We start from the raw sequence: 21,033 nt of genomic DNA, 5'->3' as shown, positions 1-21,033 counted from the left end.
TGTTTTAAATTGATACTGTGGAATTTAATTCAAGGAATATTTTAAATAGAACAATGTTAGATATGTTGGCCAAGTTCCTATGCCAGCCTCACGAAAACTACTGACTCCAAGAGATGTTCCTGGTCAAGGGCACTGGGGCCGCTGCAGAAGAAATACCAAAACTTCTTCAATTCTACATCCTCCAGACAAATTCTAAAATAAGCTGTTTTCCTTTGTTAGCACCCTCTCAATTCCCAATGCTTCCAATTCCTAAATTTCACATGATGTCATCCCAATCATCCTGCTTAATAATCTTTTTCCCTAAGCTGTTTTACACTCCTAAATTACTATACAAAGCTCCTATTGCCTCAGTATAGTTCATTTCAGGTAAGCGAAAGAAGGAAACCAACTGGACTAAAATAATCCACACTAAGATTTGCAATTTCCAGCAACCATTATAGTTTGCCCAAATAAATCTCTTATTGGTAGAATTCCAAGTGGTGCTACAAGTGGGTCATAATATAGATTTGAGTCTATACTTATTGCCTCAAAATATTTCTGCTTTTCATTTATTTCTCCTTATACTTTTGAACTCCCAGGTTCTTTAAAAGCTCCAACTTTGTACTCCAAATAGCAGCAATACTAAACACTTCACTGGAAAAGAACCTCAGAGACAATATGAGTTATTTTTAAATTAGGAATTGTGTCTGAAATCTCTGCCTATATTCCAGATGCCATTCCTGAAGAACTACCATTCCAATTCAAATGCCTGTTACGGTAGTACATTAAACACTAGACCTACAACCAGCTGGTATCATATTGTGGGGGGTGTATGACTAGACGGATGAATGAACACTAGAGTGCTGCATCAGAATACCTTTATTTGTAAAAATTACTGAATCAAGATTATCTTTACTCAAAGAACATCATTTTCTAATAACTTTTCCCCTAAAATGGTCAGTCTTTAAAATTATGACATGAACTATGGGGAAAGAAAATATAAATTCAATCTCTAGCTATGAACTATATAATCAAATCCTTTAGGCTCTCAACATCATATTCTTCACCCAGAAAATGTTACGATGCTACTTACACCTCGCCAATTTCGATAGAAGTAGATATTACTGACACAAAAGTTCTTTATAAGAAAGTAGAATCAATTATCAACAGTATTCTTTATTAAAAATTGTTAGAGATTAAATTATTTCATTACTATTTTAAAAATTTAAAGGTAAGAAATACACATCAGAATTTCTGATACCTTTTTGAAACATTATCCATTAATCATTACTCATTTGAAAGGCCACCTAAAGTATCTCTTATGAGTTACATAATTTTCTGCTGACTTATATAGCAACCAAACCATCATATGCTAAGTAACAAGAAACTCCAGAAATCTTGACCTTGGATTACTTTAAATAAGGACTCTAGTGATTATTCCATATATCCTTCCTTCAGGCTAGTTACTTTTCAAAAACAAAAATGTTAATACGAGGTCAGAGTTTTTATATGACAATAAGCAGATAATTCCACACACCAAATGTGCTTTGCAGATAAGCTACAGATATGATTTTCTTCTTAAAGAAGCTTAAAAATCTAGACAGTCATATTTTCATTTTTTTGAGAAAAATATAGAGTATATTTTTCATCATTTGCCCCACAAATGGAGCCATTCACAAACTATGGAGTAACAATCAAATGCTAATGACAAACATCTCTCTTTACCACAGGAACCTCTCATGATCCTCAAATCTTTTACAGTTATGTTCTAGCTCAGTTTGCCAAAGGCAACGTGATGGTCTACGAACAATCCAGGAACTGAGCTTACATGGTTTTTTGAAGTTAAACTTACAAACCATTTTTTTAGTTGTCTTAAAATCACTGCATAAAATTAATCTACAGCATATCTTCAGGGACAGGACAATTTCCACAGGCTGTTAAACACATGGTATACTCAGGGAGGTACTGAGCTTAGTCTCTTGGTGTCTGTATCCCACAGGCAGGGGTGGGGGAGAAATCAAGTCACCTAATTAAAAGCACTGATACACTAAGATTTGTTAAAAAAAAAAAAAAAAAAAAAAAAAAAACAGAAAATAAAAATAAAAAATACAAGGCCGGGAGCAGTGGCTCACACCTGTAATCCCAGCACTTTGGGAGACCGAGGTGGGCATATCACCTGAGGTTGGGAGTTCAAGACCAGCCTAATCAACATGGAGAAACCCCATCTCCACTAAAAATACAAAAAAAATTAGCTGGGCGTGGTGGCGCATCCCTGTAATCCCAGCTATTCGGGAGGCTGAGGCAGGAGAACTGCTTGAACTCAGGAGGCAGAGGCTGCAGTGAACCGAGATCGTACCATTGCACTCCAGCCTGGGCAACAAGAGGGAAATTCTGTCTCCAAAATATATATATATATATATATATATATATATATATATATACACACACACTAATAAACAGAGATCCAGAATGTAAGACTGGGACTGAAATGAATGCATCAGCATGACAGGCAAGTTCAGATTAACCCAGGAACTAATAAACTAAATGGCAGGTGCAATATGTTCTCTAATGTGACAATGTTTTGTCATGACACCAAACTAAAAATTATATCTAATTTCAAAATAACTAAAGTAGTATGAAGTATTACAAGTAGCAGATGAAAAAAATCAGTATGATACAAGGAGCTTCAAAAGTACTAGTTAAGTACTACCTCATTTCTTAAGCTGGAAGAAAATACCAAGTTGTTTTTTATTAATTCATTTTCTATGTTATATAAATGCTCACATATTTCACAATTTACAAAATTTAGCCCATATGAAAAGATAAAATACAGTGCACACTGTGATCTAAAAAGATAGCTCAGAAGATGCCCATTAAAAATAAGCAACAGAAAAGCTACAAAATAGAAATCAAGAAAAACTAGATCTAAAATTAGATTCCATAAATTAAACTTATGTCATTATCTAAAATTTATACACTGTTAACTAACATTCTCTTATAAACTTTGGCTCATTTACACTAACGAATTAAACAAGTGACAGAAGAAAGTACTTTTTCCATATAGCAATTTTAGAAATAATTTCCTAGAATTATAATAGCAAAGGAGTCAAACAAAGGGAAAATAGAAGTATCACAGTTTTGATGCCTAACACACAAGAAAAAAAATCTCTTATTTCCAATAAGATGATCAAGCAGCATTACAGAGAAAAAGCAATTATATAGGAGGATTTCAAGTGAAATCCTAAAAACCTAGAACATTTATCACTCCCCTCAAAACCCTAGAAAACAGTCACAGTCTTTTTAAAAAAAAAAAAAAAAAAAAAAGGCCAAAACACAAGACTTCATAAAGAATATAATATTGCACCAAAATGGTTAGTAAAACTACAGGGAAATGAACATTTGTGGAACACTTACTATCTATGCACCAACCACTCGGCTAAGGCATTTTATAGACGTTGACACATTTGACCTCCTAACAGCCCTACAAGTAGGTAGTGTTACTTCCATTTCATCAACAGGGAAAGCAAGGGTCAGAAGGATTAACTGGCCTAAGGTCACAGTTTGTGAACTATGGTCCCACATTAAAAGTTCACTATGCCAAGATGCCACTCATTAAGAATCACTGAAATAGTTGTGAGAAAATACAGAGATGCAAGAACCCCCAAGTGTCTAAGTCTGATTTTAGCCCCATATGCACTACTCTGCATCAACCACCCTAAACACGAAAAAACAAGAGCTCATTAGCAGTAATTACTTGAAAAAGGCATTTAATTTAGAATAGAATACTAAATTTCCCCAAAAGTTCATCTGGTAGAAAAATTTTGATTCCAGCATTTAACAGATTGCTATATTTTCCCTTTACCAAAAACATTTTAGGCCGGGCACAGTAGCCCATGCCTGTAATCCCAGAACTTTGGGAGGCAGAGGGAGGTAGATCGCTTGAGCCCAGGAGTTGGAGACCAGCCTGGGCAACATGGCAAAACCCCATCTCTACCCCAAAAAATAAAAAACTTGGTTGGGTGTGGTGGTGCAGCCTGTAGTCCCAGCTAATAAGGAGGCTAACATGGGAGGATCACCCGATTCCAGGAAGTCAAGGCTGCAGTGAGCCCTGATCATGCCACGGCACTCCAGCCTGGGCAACAGAGTGAGATCCTGTCTCAAAAAGAAAGAAAAACATATATATATTAAAGGAGACAAACTGAAAAGAAGGTAAAAACCAACAGCAGATGAGTTAATTTTGCATTAAAACCTTGGTCAAGGTCAAAGAATATGTGGGATTATAAACATGGGTGCTGGATTATACTACTCCAATGGCATTTTGGAAGTGGAATAGCTGAAATTTGTGTTAAAGAGGCTAGAAGCATGTGCTTTCTCATGCAATTATGTGAAAAGAACTAGGGAGAAGGTTTAAGAACTAAAAGCTGAGCAGATCAAATGAGTTTTGCCCCAAATTTTGGCTATCTCGACCATCGACTCAGTATCTCTGAGACCACATCTGGGCCTGAAAGACAAAATCAGGCACTGAGTATTTGGACACACCAACAAATAGAGGAAAACAGGAGGGAAACGCCTCATATACACATTACCTGCAACAATACATAATGCAGTAACACATCATTTCTAAAACTGAAGGGGAGAAACACAAGTTTCTGGGGGTAAGTTATCATCAGTAAGTGTAAAGTAATAGTACTGGTACCCTGTTACTAATTCAAAATATGTAAACTACCACTGATATTCTATTTTGCTTGCTGTCCTACATTTACAATGATTTGCACAGGTTTGTATGACCTTCAAGTCTATCAACTGTTTATCTATTCTCTTGTGAATAGATAATTTTCAAAAATGAGTTCTCAGACCACAGAGCTTTTCGGGAACCTAACTGCCACTACTAGAAAGTGACTGCTCTATCAAGTAGACACTAGAAAGTACCCCTATCACATGCAGACCTAGGTTCCAAAGGCTCATTTCTAAGACAGTTGGTTTAAAGTCTACATTAAGAACTACTTTAGTATGTAGTAAGTAAAGCCAACTTTTATAAAACGGGCTTGTTCCAGGCCCAGAAGACCTCAGTGAACTGAGCTCGAAAGTCCCAGTTATGTTTCACTGCATGAGATGACTTATCTTTAATGGGCACTGGTATAAATTTTCTACTTTAAACCACTAAACCCCATAATCACAAAAAGTAAGTACCACTATCATTCCCATTGTCCAGGTGAGAAAACTAAGGCACAGAGAGGTGAAGTGAAACCATCCCAAGTCACACGCGACTAATGGAGGAGAGATATTCAAATCTGACTAACTAAGCCACTGCTTTTGGCCATATTAAACTGAATCTACCATTTCCCCTACTCAAAAAGGGAGCAAACAGCAGGAAAAAACAGGGAAAAAATCCACTTCTCCTTTCTGTATTCTCAGTCTTGGTTAACGGGTGTCACCATCAGCCCAATCTCCCAAGAGCAAAAACTGTATTACCTTTGCACCAACCTAATAAAATTTCACCACCCAAAATTTGGTGTTGGAATCTCTGCTCCTTAAAAATATGTATATATACATATATATCTTTATATCAACAATTTATATTTGCATCATCATTTTACCAGGTGCACAGTACTCCACTGCAAGGATGTAAATGCATTTTAAGCAAACACCTATTGAGGGTATGTGGCTTGTTTCTAATTTTCACTAGCATGAATTTGAATCTTAGAGCCTGCTTCTTCCCCTCTGCTGACAGGAACTAAGAGCAAAGCGGTGTGAAGAAAACACCAAGAGCCATGAAGACAAGTCCTTTAACTGCTATGCTTAAGGATGTTCTTTTCTGTCACCTACACAAAATGTACTCAAACTTTCTATTATTCAAATCAATTCTAGATCTTAAGAGGAACTTAAAAGAGGTGGCCCAATGACCCTCTAGGTGCTCTGGAAATCAAAGCTGAGATCCAGCGCTTAGTGCTATCTACTGTAACGTTTCCCTCACTAACCTGAACATCTAAGGTAATCTCATTTATGTATATATGCCCTAACAAAGCAGTATCTATCAGACAGAAGACATTTAGAAAGAATATGTTGATCAGCAACCTGCAAACCCTTCTCATAACTAGCTTATAAGAAATGCACTGGAAAACTGCCTTGCTCTCTCTCCCTTCCGACAGCACCAACTTTTCCACACAGGATGTTCTATAATACAATATATACACACATATATAATTTATATATAAAATGTTAATATATAATTGATTTGCATGAGTGCATGCATACATATACTTAGTTGGTTATATGTACTTTTATACATATGTAATTATATATCATTTTATAAATCATTGCCTTTACATAATCCTTGCATCTCAGAAACACAGAAAAATAACAAGGCCCAGAAATAATCAAAAACACACACTGCATGAATAGCTTACATTTTCTTCCAATGAGTCTATTACTAAAAGTAGTAAAGTGAGTTCAGTTTTACTTACTTTCCCTCCCACACTTTTGTGGAGTTTACAGACAAATGCCACCCCCTTAAAAACTCTTAAAATGTATGTTCTTGTATTTCACAACACTAGCTATCCTCCAAATAATCCATGTCTCTTTCACATTTAGCCCTAACCTCAGATGTGACCTCTGGTTCTATCCCCTGACCCCTTCACTCATTTCGCTATACATCTTTCCCTGCAAAAGAAGTATTTTCAATGGTTTACTCCAAACTAATACTTCAAACTCTCTTCTCCACTCAAACTTCTCACTCAATATCTAGTCTAACAAGCTGCTGGGTGGCTGCCTACAGTGCCACATCCCTGCCTCCATTCTCTGTGCCTACAAGTCCTCATCACATTCCTGCACCACGTTATCCACTTGAACTTCCCATCTCTATTCCCTCACCACCATTCTTTCAGTAATTTCATTAGAAGCTGCTGACTTTATCTATTCTAAATGGTCTTACTAAATCCTATCCATTTTCGAAGTGCCTCATGCCTTTCCATTCCTCTCCATGCTCACTTTAGTCACTTGAACCAAGTCCTTAATTCACCTTAAGTATTACAAATGCCTCCTAGAATTAACTATCTCCTAGGCCTGATGACTATGTAAGAAACTCTAGGGCAGGTTCCCTAAACTACATCAGACTCTACTCCCAAAAATCCTGATTCAGGAAGCCTGGACAAGGACCTAAGAATATGTGTTTTGTTTTAACAAGATGTTACAGATGAATCCTGGACCCAGCGAAGTTTGGGAACTACTGTGCTTAAAAAGCTGTATCCACTGCCCTAATTTATTTTGCATAAAGCTGCTACACATACTTTTCTGAGACACAGAACTTGCAACCTGGATTTAACCCCTCAATAATTTAGAAACATATGATCTTATCTTATTCCTCTGAGCTCACAGTTCAATGTGACATTCCATGAAGTGCATTTAAGCCCCTTCTGCGTTAGTGTTTATTTCTACCTGAAATTTGCCCCTTCTTGCCTATCCATTTTCAAGATCGCCTCAATTTGCCTACATCCAGTTTAAAGTCACTCCAGCCTCTCCTCTTAACTTGCATTTATCTCCTGCTATATTCTGTTAATTACTTATGTTATATACTCACTCCAGTGGTATTATCTACTACTTGGTGAAAAGTACCACTAGATCTCGTATTTCTGTATTGCAGTACATGTTCAATAAACAGATTGGCACAGCAGAATACAATGAAAATACTGCTTCATGTAGAAAAAGTGGGTTGTAAAGCAATATGCAGATAACATGATTGTATTTGTTTTTCAAAAAGAGAACAGTAGTTATGTACAGGAAAAAAACTGGTGGATTATGCACAAAATGTAAATAGTAGTTATCTCAGAAGAGAGAAACTGCAGGGAATTGTCGTTCTTATCTGTATTCTCTAAATTTTCTAAAATGAATGTGTATTTTGTGATGAAATTAAAACTTAAACCTTAAAATTGTTACCCTGGAATTTTCTCAACCAATAGACATTCTATAAAAATGACTGGCACACTACCATGTCAGTAGTCACACTGTCACAATCCTAATACAGATGACATTTGTTAATGTCAACATTTCTACACCTGTACTTCAAATTCCATTGGCCTCACTAAACTGAATATACAATTTCTGGGACTTCATTCAGACTTGCCAAATCAATTATACATGAGCATGCTATTACTCTACCTGCATTACAGGTGGGGTTTTCTTTGTTTTCTTGTTTTGGTTTGTCCTTTTCAGTCAAAACTACAAACCTTCATGTAGTATAACTGTATTTTTTGGTGGGGGGGGGCTGGGGGGGAGACAGAGTCTCACTATGTCACTCAGGCTGGAGAGCAACGGCATGATCTCAGCTCACTGCAACCTCCGCCTCCCGGGTTCAAGCAATTCTCCTGCCTCAGCCGCCTGAGTAGCTGGGATTATATGCACACACCATCACGCCTGGCTAATTTTTTGTATTTTTAGTAGAGATAGGGTTTCACCATGTTGGCCAGCTGGTCTCGAACTCCTGACCTCATGATCTACCCACCTCAGCCTCCCAAAATGCTGGGATTACAGGTGTGAGCCACCACGCCTGGCCTTTTCTTTTTTCTTTTTTTAAAGACAGAATCTCACTCTGTCGCCCAGGCTGGAGTGCAGTGGCACAATCTCAGCTCGCTAAAACCTCCGCCTCCCAGGCTCAAGCAATTCTCATGCCTCGGCATCCCTAGTAACTGGGATTACAAGTGGGCGCCACCACGCCAAGATAATTTTTTCTATTTTTAGTAGAGACAGAGTTTCACTGTGATGGGTTGGTCCCGAACTCCTGTCCTCAAGTGATCTGCCTACCGTGACCTCCTAGAGTGCTGAGATTACAGGCGTGAGCCACAGTGCCCAGCCAACTGTCTTCTATTTTCTGTGTAAGTCCAGGAGACATGCAATAGGTGAGAAAAATTAACATCAAAATGAGCCGAGTATGGTGGCACTTACCTGTAATCCCAGCTACTAGGGAGGCTGAGGTGGGAAGACTGCTTAAGCCCAGGAATCTGAGGCTGTAGAGACCACCTATGATCGTGCCACTGCACTTCAGCCTGGGTGACAAAGTGAAAGTGTCTCTAAATAAATAAATAAATCTTGGGAATAAAGTTCTAGAAATACCTGTAAGACACCATCTTAACCCCTCCTCTCCTTAAGGAGAATAAAATCCTAAATATAATGAAAACTCACCCATTTCAAAGAATTGTCATGATAAACTACTTCAATAGCTTCCAATCCCTAGTCATAAATTATCTCCTAAATTCCTCTATACCAACTTAAGTTCACACTTTTTTGCTACATTCTGAAGAAACAGAAAATACCTATACACAGCCTACAAAACACTCTTCATATGCATAAAGACTTATTCCTCAGCTTCTTCTCCAACTGAACAGCAAGACTTTCCATCTCTCTTCTCAAATCTTAACAAACCTCAGTAAATTTTTCTTGCTCAAATCTCATGCTTTCTCAATTTATGATCTCCACAGCTGTACAAAGTCTATTTAAGCATGAGTCCTGGCAAATGTCATTGTTCCTATAGCCTTCAAAATAGTTTTTATGTCTGTAGCACAGATTCATGTTCCTTTTGTAGGCCATTCTGCTTCATGTTCAATCTCTAATTTTAGAAATCCATTTCATAACAGAATATACAAAATGTATATACAAAAGTTTATCATTAAAAATTAAATGTTATAAATAATAAATGTTCAACACAACAGGTAACACAGATATGATGTTGTGTGATCACTTGAATTCTTCTGAAAGCTTCACTACATGAGGGGGGAAGTTATACCATTATATTAGAAAGGACTCAAAGCCTTTCCCCAAAGCACAGTTTTAGAAGAGTAAAATAAATACACAGAAAACACTCAAAGAAAGCATTTAAGATTATTCATAATGAATGTCTTTGGCTAATAAAATTCTGAGTAATTACTAATTTATTATACTTCTCAATGTATCGCAATTTTTATAAATATATACATCTTTTATGAGGAAAAAAATGTCCAAGAAATTCAGCTTCCATCTTAACATTAAAAAGTCCCTTTCATGAACTGTAACTAGGGGCCACAATGAGTAACCACTAAGTACTTCCAATTTTTTAAACTCCAACAGAGTTAAAAAGTTCATGACAATGGACAAATATATTTGTTTTTAAAAATCAGTTAATATCCTGCTAGCTATCACCATCCAAAAATAAGACCCAAAAAAGTGCTTAGCGTTGCTTAATCTGGTATTTGAGGCCCTAAGGCACCAGTGATGCTCTGGAGCCAGCCTGCCCCAGCTGAACTCCTGGCTCCATCACTTATTGTACCCACAGAATGGCTGTATTATCAAAGATGTGGCACCTGTAAACCATTTAAAACAGTGCACAGTAAGTGATCAATACACGACTGCTTCTTTTTACTGTTATATTTTAAATTACTATTACCTCCACCTTTTCATTCCATCTCCTAGTACACATCTACACTCCAGCCACATGAACAAAGTCCTACTACCCAAATACCACTCTTTTGCTAAGGCTACTCCATGGGTCTTCTTTATCCACCTCTGCCCATAAATGCCATGTCCAAACCCAATGCCAGTGCTGTCTCCCCCAGAGCTTCCCACCACACACCTATAGACATGACCCTGGCACAGGAGTATTTATGCCACCATTACCACCCTAACCCCACTCTGCCTTGAACTGCAGGTAACTGCATGCATGTCAGCCTCTAGCCCCTGAAGTGGAAAAAGCCCTGTTCACCTCACCCTCCAGAAGGCTAATAGTCTCAACTACAGCTGACTGTCAACACAGGAGTAAAAGAAAAATCATAACCATCAAACCAACTCATCTCCTAAAACATCTACTTCGGGTTGCTTTACTGAAACAAATGTGAGTTAAAATTTGTAAATATTGAAGATGAGATAAGTAAGCACAGTTAAGTGATACTTGCAACCTAATAGTGGAACAAATGAGTTTGCTGTGGTTAGCTCTATACCTCAATCCAATGCAACGGGCACAAAAGCTAGTACTTTTGCTATAGAAAATGATTGTTCTATGTGCTAAAAAAAATTTATATAATTATCAACTCTACAGTTTAATCAGATAAATCTTGGGAATGACTCTGGTTTATTTATTTCCTTTTAAATACTAAGCCTCTTTTCTAAAAGGAGTATTTTTAAATGTGGCATTACTTACACTAAAAGCGTTAGAAAATCTGATGCGCAAAACACTGAGAACTGCTGAAGCCAAGAGGCTAGGGACATGAGAGCTCATTATAGTATTCTCTCCACTTCTGTGTATGTTTTAAGTTTCTTGCCATTGAAAGTTTTTCAAAAAATTAAAGCAGGAGTATGTGAGAAAAGTGTCAGAAGTACAGTCATCTTCAAACCACAAAATAAGTGAGCTACTGGACAAAAGAAGCTAACTAAAAGAAATTTAAAGAATCAGTGACACTTTGTGACAAGAGAGCTTACAAACATACCATGACTGAGCAAAATGTGTGGGATTTTCTTGTTGCTCTTCTGGGAAAGGGAAAACGGTTAAAATAGCTTGAGAAACTATTATTCAAGAAATGTTTTTAACTAAGTCACTAACAAAGATTTGCCTATGTAAGCTTTGATTTGTATAACTTTTTTTTTTTAAGCATTCATTGTGTTAACACAAATGTAGAGCTGTAATGTGAAACTTCAGGGAGCCGGGGTAAAACTCCCTTTCAGATGTCATCAGCTAGTTTTGAGGGATCGATACAGCTCAAACTTCCTAGTGCCAAGCTGGGCAATAGAGACAGATTCCACCACCAGTCTGATCAGCTGCCATTCTCTCGCCGCTCTTAGGGGAAAAAACTGTACATTTCAGCAACTTCCCCCAAAATCTCTTCTTGCTACCCAAAGTCATATTTGATTTTTATCTTCATACTTTTTCATATTATAAACAACACATTCTTCATGATATCTATAAGAGATGAATTACACAATTTAACACAGAATTTGTTATATTTAGAGCTAAGAGATTTTCAATTTCATTTCATTCAAATCAATCCTTTACCAAATGTGGAAAGTGAGGTCTAGAGAGGTTATATGCCTTACTTATGAGTATCTGAAAGTAACAAAAACTTTGAAAAGGTTTAATCATAAAACCAAAGGTAACATAATATTCAACTGCCATTTTAATTAAGCATTCAAACTACTCTGTTACAGAAGTGCAGGTTGAGCATCTGTAATCCAAAACTCCAAAATTTTAAATCTATTGAGCACAGACATGATGCCACCAGCGAAAAACCCCACACCTGACCTCATATGATGGGTTACAGCCACAGCTCAGCCAAAACTTTATTGTGTGCACAAAATTACCAAAAATATTGTATAAAATTACCTTCGGGCTGCCTACAGTATATAAAACATAAATGAATTTCATGTTTAGTCTTAGGTCCCATCCCCAGCATATCTCACTACATATATGCAAATATTTCAAAATCCGAAACAGTTCTACTCCTAAACACTTCAAATTAGGGATACCCAACCTATGTGTGTAAATATATCTGTGTATAACAAGAATATGAGCACTTATATATAAATGAAGACACAAAGGAAAAATGTCCAGAAGAAAAAACAGCAAACCCTTACTAGTCAGGGCAATGGGCCTGGAGAGCTAGGGGAGTAGCGGTAGGGAGGAGTTGTAAAAGATGATTTAAAAAAAAAATCAAAAGTATTTTAAACATCAACTCAAAAAGAATTTTTTCTAAATAACGGTAATTAGGATATTAAAATGTTCACTAGTAAAAGTCACTACTAAAGATATCTATATAATAACATATATAAATAGATATGTAATTATATACATATAAATATATATATAATTTTATATATATATATATATACACAAATTTTTTTTTTCTTTTTTGGAGACAAGAGTCTCACTCTGTAGCCCAGGCTGGAGTGCTGTGGCATGATCTCAGCTCACTATAACATCTGCCTCCCGGGTTCAAGCAATTCTCATGCCTCAGCCACTCAAGTCGCTGGGATTATAGATTATAGGCATGTGCCACCACACCTGGCTAGTTTTTGTATTTTTAGTAGAGAAGGGTTTCACCGTGTTCACCACACTGGTCTCAAACTCCTGGTCTCAAGTGATCCACCTGCCTCAGCCTCCCAAAGCACTGGGATTACAGGCTTGAGCCACCGCACCCTGTCCCATCACTTTATATTTTCAAGAAGGTAGTGAGGGTGTGTTGGTGCCTGGGGTCTCTAGCTGAAGAAAAGGGAAATTTTTCTACCTCTGGTAATGTCTTTATGGATATGAACCTCAGTTAACTGGAATAGCTATGGAATGTATGCTTCTGGTTAACTAAAAATTAACCAGTAAACACTCTGTAGTAACCATTACAGAAAATACTTCTGCTTTGAAAAGTATGGTATGCCAGAGATAAGTTAGTGTTTCTTGACATTTGAGGCATTTCAAATACCTGATGTGTTGTACTGAACAATTACAACTGGATGTAGCCACAGAAGGGACAAGAAATGGCTAACACTGGGACATCTCCTGAAATTTTTAAGAAATAAATGTACGTATTATCCTTTAAAAAAAAAAAAAAAAAAAAAGAGGAATGACCATACATACAAATGGATACACTTCAATAACATCAACAATGAGAACTTATTTACGCGGATACAACTGAGAAACAAGTTTACATAACTGAACACACACGAATAGTACCCTAAAAATCACATGATGCCACGACACTGGATGACATCCAGCACTGGAGATGTAGAGTGAGGCTTGCTGTCACTGTGCCTCCACCTCGTGGACTTCACAGTATAGGTACAAAACAGACAAAAAAATCACACTAATGTATGACTACGCACACACCATACACAATGCTAAAGTTATGAGGGAGGGAAAGATTGCTAAAAAAGGGAAACATTTAGATTTGGGGAAGGAGGACTGTCAGAAAATAACCTTTCTGATATTTGACAAGTGAGACCCGAATTTGTAGTCTTTGTATCTGTAACGCTTCCTAAGCTCACGATTCTTTTCAATCCTAGATCCACATAAAAAAAGTTAGTGAGAAAGTTCAAAACTCCTGAGAAAGTAATAGGTGGTTGGGGATCTGGAGGTACTAAGGCTGTGCAGTCAAGACAATGAAAGACTGAAGGAGTCACGCACAGATGCCTGCAAATAATCAATCAAGTCTCACAGAGGTGAGATGACTTGACTTGCTCCCTACAGTTCAAGAAAACAGAACTAAAGCCAGGAATTAGGAAAAGGATGCAGGAGACTACGCAGAAAATAGATAAAAGAACAAAAATATCCAATAATGGGACAGCTGCTTTACGAGTGGCAGCCCCCAGTCATTCCTGCAGAGCTTGGGACCCACAGCATCTGCCTGGGCCATGATTCCAACCCTAGGTGGGAAGCGGGGTTCAACTGCTCTAGAGTCCTCTCAGTGGGCCTCATCTTCACCCAAAGGCTGACATCACTAAAAAATCATTTAACTATCTACCTACTCCATGAAATATAATCAGAGGAACAGCTAAAATTTAAAAGAAAACTGTCTCCACCACTCAGCTTGTTTTTTCATCCTTAAGATTCTGTACTTTCTGAGAATGTTCATGCCATAAGAGCAAAACTGTATTCTGGAATCATGAAGCTGGATACTTGCTTATACTGAACCATTCTAAATCCATACATTCCACTAAACAATCCCACCCTAGCCATGCTCAATAGGAAACTGACTATATTAATCCTTATATTCCTCCAAGCACCTGCAAAGAACCTGTACACCTAACGGCTATTAAACAGTAATCCTTACATATCCTGCTTCTGTACAAGAAAATAACTAGTACTGCTATTTCCACTTTAAACAACCACAAAACTGAAGAAAATATTTGCGCCAACTGTTTTCTGACAATCAACAAATGGTAGCCCAAGACTGTGATCCCTGAAGGGTCATGAGTCTCCTGGTTGTCTGGGAACAATTTCCCAACATGGTGAAAGGAACTGGAGGCTCAGTAAAGCATGGCGGGCATGCTGAGATGTGAAGGTAAAGCTTGGTAAAGCTTAGAGTTCACGCATCTGAAGCCGTGTGCCAGAGAGAAGGGAGGTGCACGGAAGGGGACCTCCAGAAGTCTGGATGCAGGAGGGCCATGAGGACCAGAATGCACATGGGCCGGGTGAAACCACCTGAGCCACAGAATGATTACTTAGAGGCTGAGACCAGAACCAAAACGACAGACAATGAGCAAGTCTGGGGGATCTGGGGTCCCTATCCAGCCACAGAGAAGAAATCTCATTAACACCTTGTGATAGTTAACTTTATGTGTCAACCTGCCTAGGCCACAGGGTGCCCACACATTTGGTCAAGCGTTATTCTGGGTATGTGCATCTTATGACTGCTCAGCCTCCACTGTCACGTGAGCCAATTCCTTACATCAATTTATATTTGTTTATTTACTTATGGATATATACATATATAGACGTCTGTGTATGTGTGTATCTCTTATTGGTTCTGTGTCTCCGGAGAACCCTAATACACACCTGAACATTCCCTTCCTCCTTCAAGACTAAGAACCACACTCTAGCATACAGCCTACTCCAGGATCAGTACCAATAACGTCTAAAACAAAATCCAGACAAGAGTCACAGGAAAACCCAGTTTGAAAGTCATGGTCCACCATATTAGACAGAGTAAGGAATCACCTTGAGGTTACATAAGGTAAATAAATTTTGCCTTAATAAAGTATAAAACCAAGCCTACACAAGTTCAAGGTGACCAACCAGACTTTAGAACAAAAATCAACCTTCTTAGGAGGAAAAAAAAAAAAACAGTATTCATCAAAAGTTACGACGGAAGCATGCCAGGCATGGTTTGGGAGGCTAAGGCAGGATGGCTTGAGGCAAGGAGTTCAACACCAGCCTGTGTATATATATATACACACACACACACACACACACACACACATACACACACACACACACACATATATGTATATTTGTTTAAATTAGCCAAGCATAGTGGTGCACACCTGTAGTCCCAGCTATTCAAGAGGCTGAGGTGGGAGGATCGCTTGAGCCCAGCAGTGTGAGGTACCAGTGAGCTATGACTGCACCACTGCACCCCTGCACTCCAGCCTGGGTGACAGAACAAGACCTTGCCTCTGTTGTTGTCTTTTAATACAAAAATAATTAGTAGGCAGCAAAGAAACAGAAAAATGTGATCAAATAAGGGGGAAAAAGGAGTCAGTAAAACACCAACCCCATGTTAGAACAGACGTTAAATTTAGCAGCAAAGATTTTAAAGCAGCTATTTTATACATTCAAAGAATTAGAATTATTTTCAAAACCTTAAAGGAACAAATGGTCTTAAATGTGTGAACAGATAGGGGATCTCAGCAGAAAAATAAAAATTATTAAAAAAAGAACAAAAAGAAAACTCTAAAAATGAGTAACATAATAACCAAAGGGCAAAATTTACCAGATGAAATTAAACAGCATATTGAAGATGGTAGGAAAAAAAAATCAGCAAACTTGGAAGACAGATCAATAGAAACTATCTAATCTAGGCTAGGGACAGTGGCTCACGCCTGTAATCCCAGCACTTCGGGAGGCTGGGGGGGTGGGGGGGGGGAATCACCTGAGGTCAAGAGTTCGAGACTATCCTGGCCAACATGGTGAAAACCCATCTCTACTAAAAATACAAAAATTAGCCAGGCATGGTGGTGCATACCTGTAAATCCCAGCTACTTGGGAGGCTAAGGCATGAGAATCGCTTGAACCTGGGAGGCGGGGAGGTTACAGTGAGCCGAGATGGCACCATTGCACTCCAGCCTGGGCAACAGAGTAAGACTCTGTCTCAAAAAAACAAAAGGAAAGGGAAAGAGAAAGGGAAAGAAAATTGTCTAAAGAAGAGAGAGAAAAAAGACTAAAGAAAACTGAACAGACCCTTAGTGACCCGTGGAACAATATCAAGTTGTACAATGCAAGTAAATAAAGTCACAGAAAAAAAAAGGGAGAAGTATCTGAAGAAACCATAGCTTAAAATCTTTCAAATGATAACCATACCCAGGCACAGCAGAGTAAAACAGCTTAAACCAGAGAAACAGAAAATCTTGAAAGCAGCCAGAAGAAAAGACTGGTATATCGAGGGAATAAAGATAGTAGTTACCACTTACATCTCATCACAAACAACAGAAGCCAGAAGACAAGGGAACACCATTTAAGTGCTAAAAGACAAAAAGTATCAATCTAGAATTCTACATTCAGTGAAAAAACCTTCAAACTCAAGACTGAATACAGACATTTAGAGATTAAAATGTTTAAGAAGGAAAAAAAAAGTGAGAGAAGTCCTTGCCAGCAGACCTGCACAAGAAATGCTGAAGAGTGTTAAGACAGAAAACTGATATGAAATTGAAACAAAGTTTTCTTAAGTATTTTTCCTTTGGATACTTATATTTAAAAACTGAGAGTTTTAAACAAAAATAAATTTTAGTTGTTTAAAATACAGCTTAAAGCAAAAACAATAAAATTGTATATAATGTATAAGTAGGAGTAAAAACATGGCAGCAATTGCACAAAGGGATGGCAGATAAATCAATCTGATGCTCTTTATGGCTATTACATTTGGCAACTGGGGAATGGGAAGTGGGAAGTGGAAACTGTCAGTGTGAAGTAGGAGTTGGAACAATACTGACTCTAAATATTTGAAAATATGTAATGTGTATATCCCTCAAAATGTAGAACACCTTCCAAAGTTCATGTGAAGAAGAGCTTATACACAGTAATTATGAAAGATACAAAGAACCTTTCACTACAAAAGAGAAACCAAATTTCACACCAAAAGAACTAGAATTGGCCGGGCGCGGTGACTCACATCTGTAATCCCAGTGCTCTGGGAGGCTGAGGTGGGTGGATCACCTGAGGTCAGGAGTTCGAGACCAGCCTGGCCAACATGGTGAAACCCTGTCTCTACTAATAATACAAAAATTAGCCGGGTGTGGTGGGGCACGCCTGTAATTCCAGCTACACGGGAGGGTGAGAAAGGAGAATTGCTTGAACCCAGGAGGCGCAGGTTGCAGTGAGCCGAGATGGTACTACTGCACTCCAGCCTGGGCAACAAGAGCAAAACTGTCTCCCAAAAAAAAAAAAAAAAGAACTAGAAATAACAAGACTATCTGAAAAACTTCAAAATATGTATCTTAAGGTGTAAAGAAATAAAAAGTATTTTATAAAACGTAACAAAAAACAGGCAGGTTCAAGAAAAAAAACCAAATATTAAAATTAATACACACATGTTTATGTTCATGATTGGCTCATGACCATGAAAACCTTCCACTGGCACCTAAGTGTGCTTATATTTTATTCACAATGAGCTATATTAGACCAGTCCAAAATTAACTACCTAATATAGCACAATAAGAAAAATATAGTCCAATTATAACCTATTTTCTTTCCTTTTTTTTTTGAGACAGAATCTTGTTCTGTCGCCCAAGCTGGAGTGCAGTGGCACGATCTCAGCTCACTGCAACCTCCACCTCTCGGGTTCAAGCAATTCTCCCGCCTCAGCCTCCCAAGTAGCTGGGACTACAAGCGTGCACCACCACACCTGGATAATTTTTGTATTTTTAGTAGAGACAGGGCCTCATCATGTTGGCCAGGTTGGTCTTGAACTCCTGACCTCAAGTGATCCGCCCACCTCAGCCTCCCAAAGTGCTGGGATTACAGGTGTGAGCCACTGCACCTGGCCCCTATTTTCAACCTTGATTCAACCAAGCAACTTTAGAAAGGGTACAATCATAGTATATTTTTGGCTACTTTTCTGCAATCTGCACCTTCTCAGTCAATAAAATTCCTAGATGCTAAAATAAATTCCAATCATTCATATCATTTCCCTAAACTCAGACTCATTTTTAATACTTGATAAAAATTACCACTGTCAGCTTACACTGACCCTAAAAGAACAATAACTTCCATTATTTAGAGAAAAGTAGCTCAAAACCATTGTTATAAGAAACAAATTAGGTGATAAAATTTTGGGAGCCGTCTCCCAGGTTGGATCTCAAATTTGGATCATCAAGTTAACACTAAAAAGTTATAAAACTATGACTAATTCTTATGATAGCTGGAAGTATACTTATGATATATACACAAGTTGCTACTTCAAAAGCAACCTTCCTACTTTTCCAAATAATTTTTAGGAGTATGATAAGCTGGAAAATGGCCCACCAAAAGATATCTACATCCTACACTGTGAAACCTATAAATGTTATATGATTTGGGGGAAAACCAGGTTTTTACAGGTGTGATTAAGTTGAGAATCTTGAGATGAGGGGATTATCCTTCATCATCAAGGTGGGCCCTAAATGCCATCACACATGTTGAAAGAGAGAGGGAGAGGGGCAATCTGACACAGAAAGAAGACAACACAACCATCGCAGGAGAGATTGAGGTGATGTGGCCACAAGTCAAGTAATGCTGGCATCCACAAGTCAAGAAGTACTGGCAGCCACTAGCAAGTGGCTCTCTCCTACAGCCACCTAAAGAAGCACAGCCCTGGCCCTGCCAACACCTTGATTTAGGCTCAATGATTCTGATTTTGGACTTCTAGCCTCCAGAACTGTAAGAGAATAAACTTCTGTTGTTCTAAGTCACTAAATTTGTGATTTGTTACAGGAGCCACAGGGAACTAATACAAGGAGGTTAAAAAAAAGTTTTCCAAATGTTCTTAAAATATATACATTCTACAAATGTCACCTATGAAAAATGCTCCAACCTGTGTTTGTATTCTTAATTTGCATTCTGGGATGAAAAACTGTGCTTAATCTACATCAACATCTCATTTGGAAAGATGTACAGTCTCACTGCTTTCTCGTGAGTACCTTCAAGTTTTAGAAAGACAGAAGCACTGAAAGACATGTAATGTAAAATCTCCACGCCTCTCATGCTCAGTGAAACCCAACACTGAGCTACCCAATCCTAAACAGTAGTACCTGTCTAGAAAGTTGTCACATATTCTATTAAAAACAGTAAATGTTAAAATGCCACACCAAGACTGTCAACGACATGAAAGTCCAAACTGTATTTGTCTTTTTTTCACTACTTTACCCCTAAGATCTGGTACAATCTTTGCCAAATAAATTAACCTTTACATTTCCTGTAAAGATCCCCTACCACAAACTCTGCAGGAACGGTTCCCGCACTCTTTCCCTGCCTGCATCCTCCAGCTTGACAATGAACCCACAGATCTCTATCCCCAATTTCATAATGGGGTAGCAGCAATCACACTCTTGTCAAAATCAAGGCAAACCAAATACACTGAAAAAGGAGGAAGAGTCTTACGGGTCTTATAAAAAAGGAAAATCCACTTATTTGAATACCCACACACAATCCAGATTTGGCCCCACCATTGCCAACCACTTTTAGGTTTTAAAAATCTCATGCTCTTTCCACTAAAGGGCTCTGCCTCTCTCTCTACTCACAAGACTGTTGGGAATGATTAAAGTGACTTTGTAGGGAGTGCGTAGCCCATGGTCTGCATAACCAATCTTAGCTCTGCTTCCCTTGACTTCAGGGAATGGGACACATCCTTCATCTATGCAAGTTTCTCTATCATTTTATTTGCCTACAAGGTCCTCGTAAATGCACCAGGAGAGAAAGAAGAGTCCTCTGAGCAACTGGCACTGTTCCCTCTGCGGTTTAAAAAAAAAAAAAAAGTTTCTCCTCCTGTCTCAAGCTGTGCTCTTTACAAAAGGATCGCCTCACATGGCCTCTCCGTTCCTCTGAACTTGTACAATATATTCACAACCTGTCCTGTTATGGTTCTGGGCTCATTCATAAAAAGAAAATGATTCTTAAGGACATTATAATGAATAGTTTTTAAGTCTTCCCTCCTCTACTAGACTGTAACTTCCATACGGGCAGACAATGTGTCTCATTCAGCTTGACATCGCCAAAGTAGAAAGCGGAGTCTTCCACACAGGACACCAAAGGCATCAAGTTGTCATTTGATATTTTATAAACTATGTAAAAGCAAAAGTATCTATAAATTATTCAGTTTGTTCTGCTATTGGCAGTTACACTGGGCAGATAACTTTTTC

The 21,033-nt window shown here is 38.1% G+C and overlaps 1 protein-coding gene across 15 annotated transcripts in view; it reads right to left on the bottom strand.

The window, feature by feature from the left end:
- The window catches only part of DYRK1A (dual specificity tyrosine phosphorylation regulated kinase 1A), a 148,853-nt gene that overhangs the window by 95,391 nt on the left and 32,429 nt on the right, over positions 1-21,033 (bottom strand). Inside the window, exon 1 of one of the 15 annotated variants that reach the window (XM_024239413.3) lies at positions 8,917-9,017. The exons of the other annotated variants lie outside the window; for them this stretch is intronic. The gene's annotated coding sequence lies outside the window, so the exon portion shown is untranslated. Of the gene's footprint in view, positions 1-8,916; positions 9,018-21,033 lie in introns of those variants that run through there. 15 annotated transcript variants of the gene reach the window in all.

The sequence above is a fragment of the Pongo abelii genome, chromosome 22 (genome assembly GCF_028885655.2).
Source record: "Pongo abelii isolate AG06213 chromosome 22, NHGRI_mPonAbe1-v2.0_pri, whole genome shotgun sequence".
Taxonomy (NCBI): Eukaryota; Metazoa; Chordata; class Mammalia; order Primates; family Hominidae; genus Pongo; species Pongo abelii.
The sequence above is the reverse complement of the archived record's forward strand: the minus strand, read 5'-3'. Positions and strand labels throughout refer to the sequence as shown.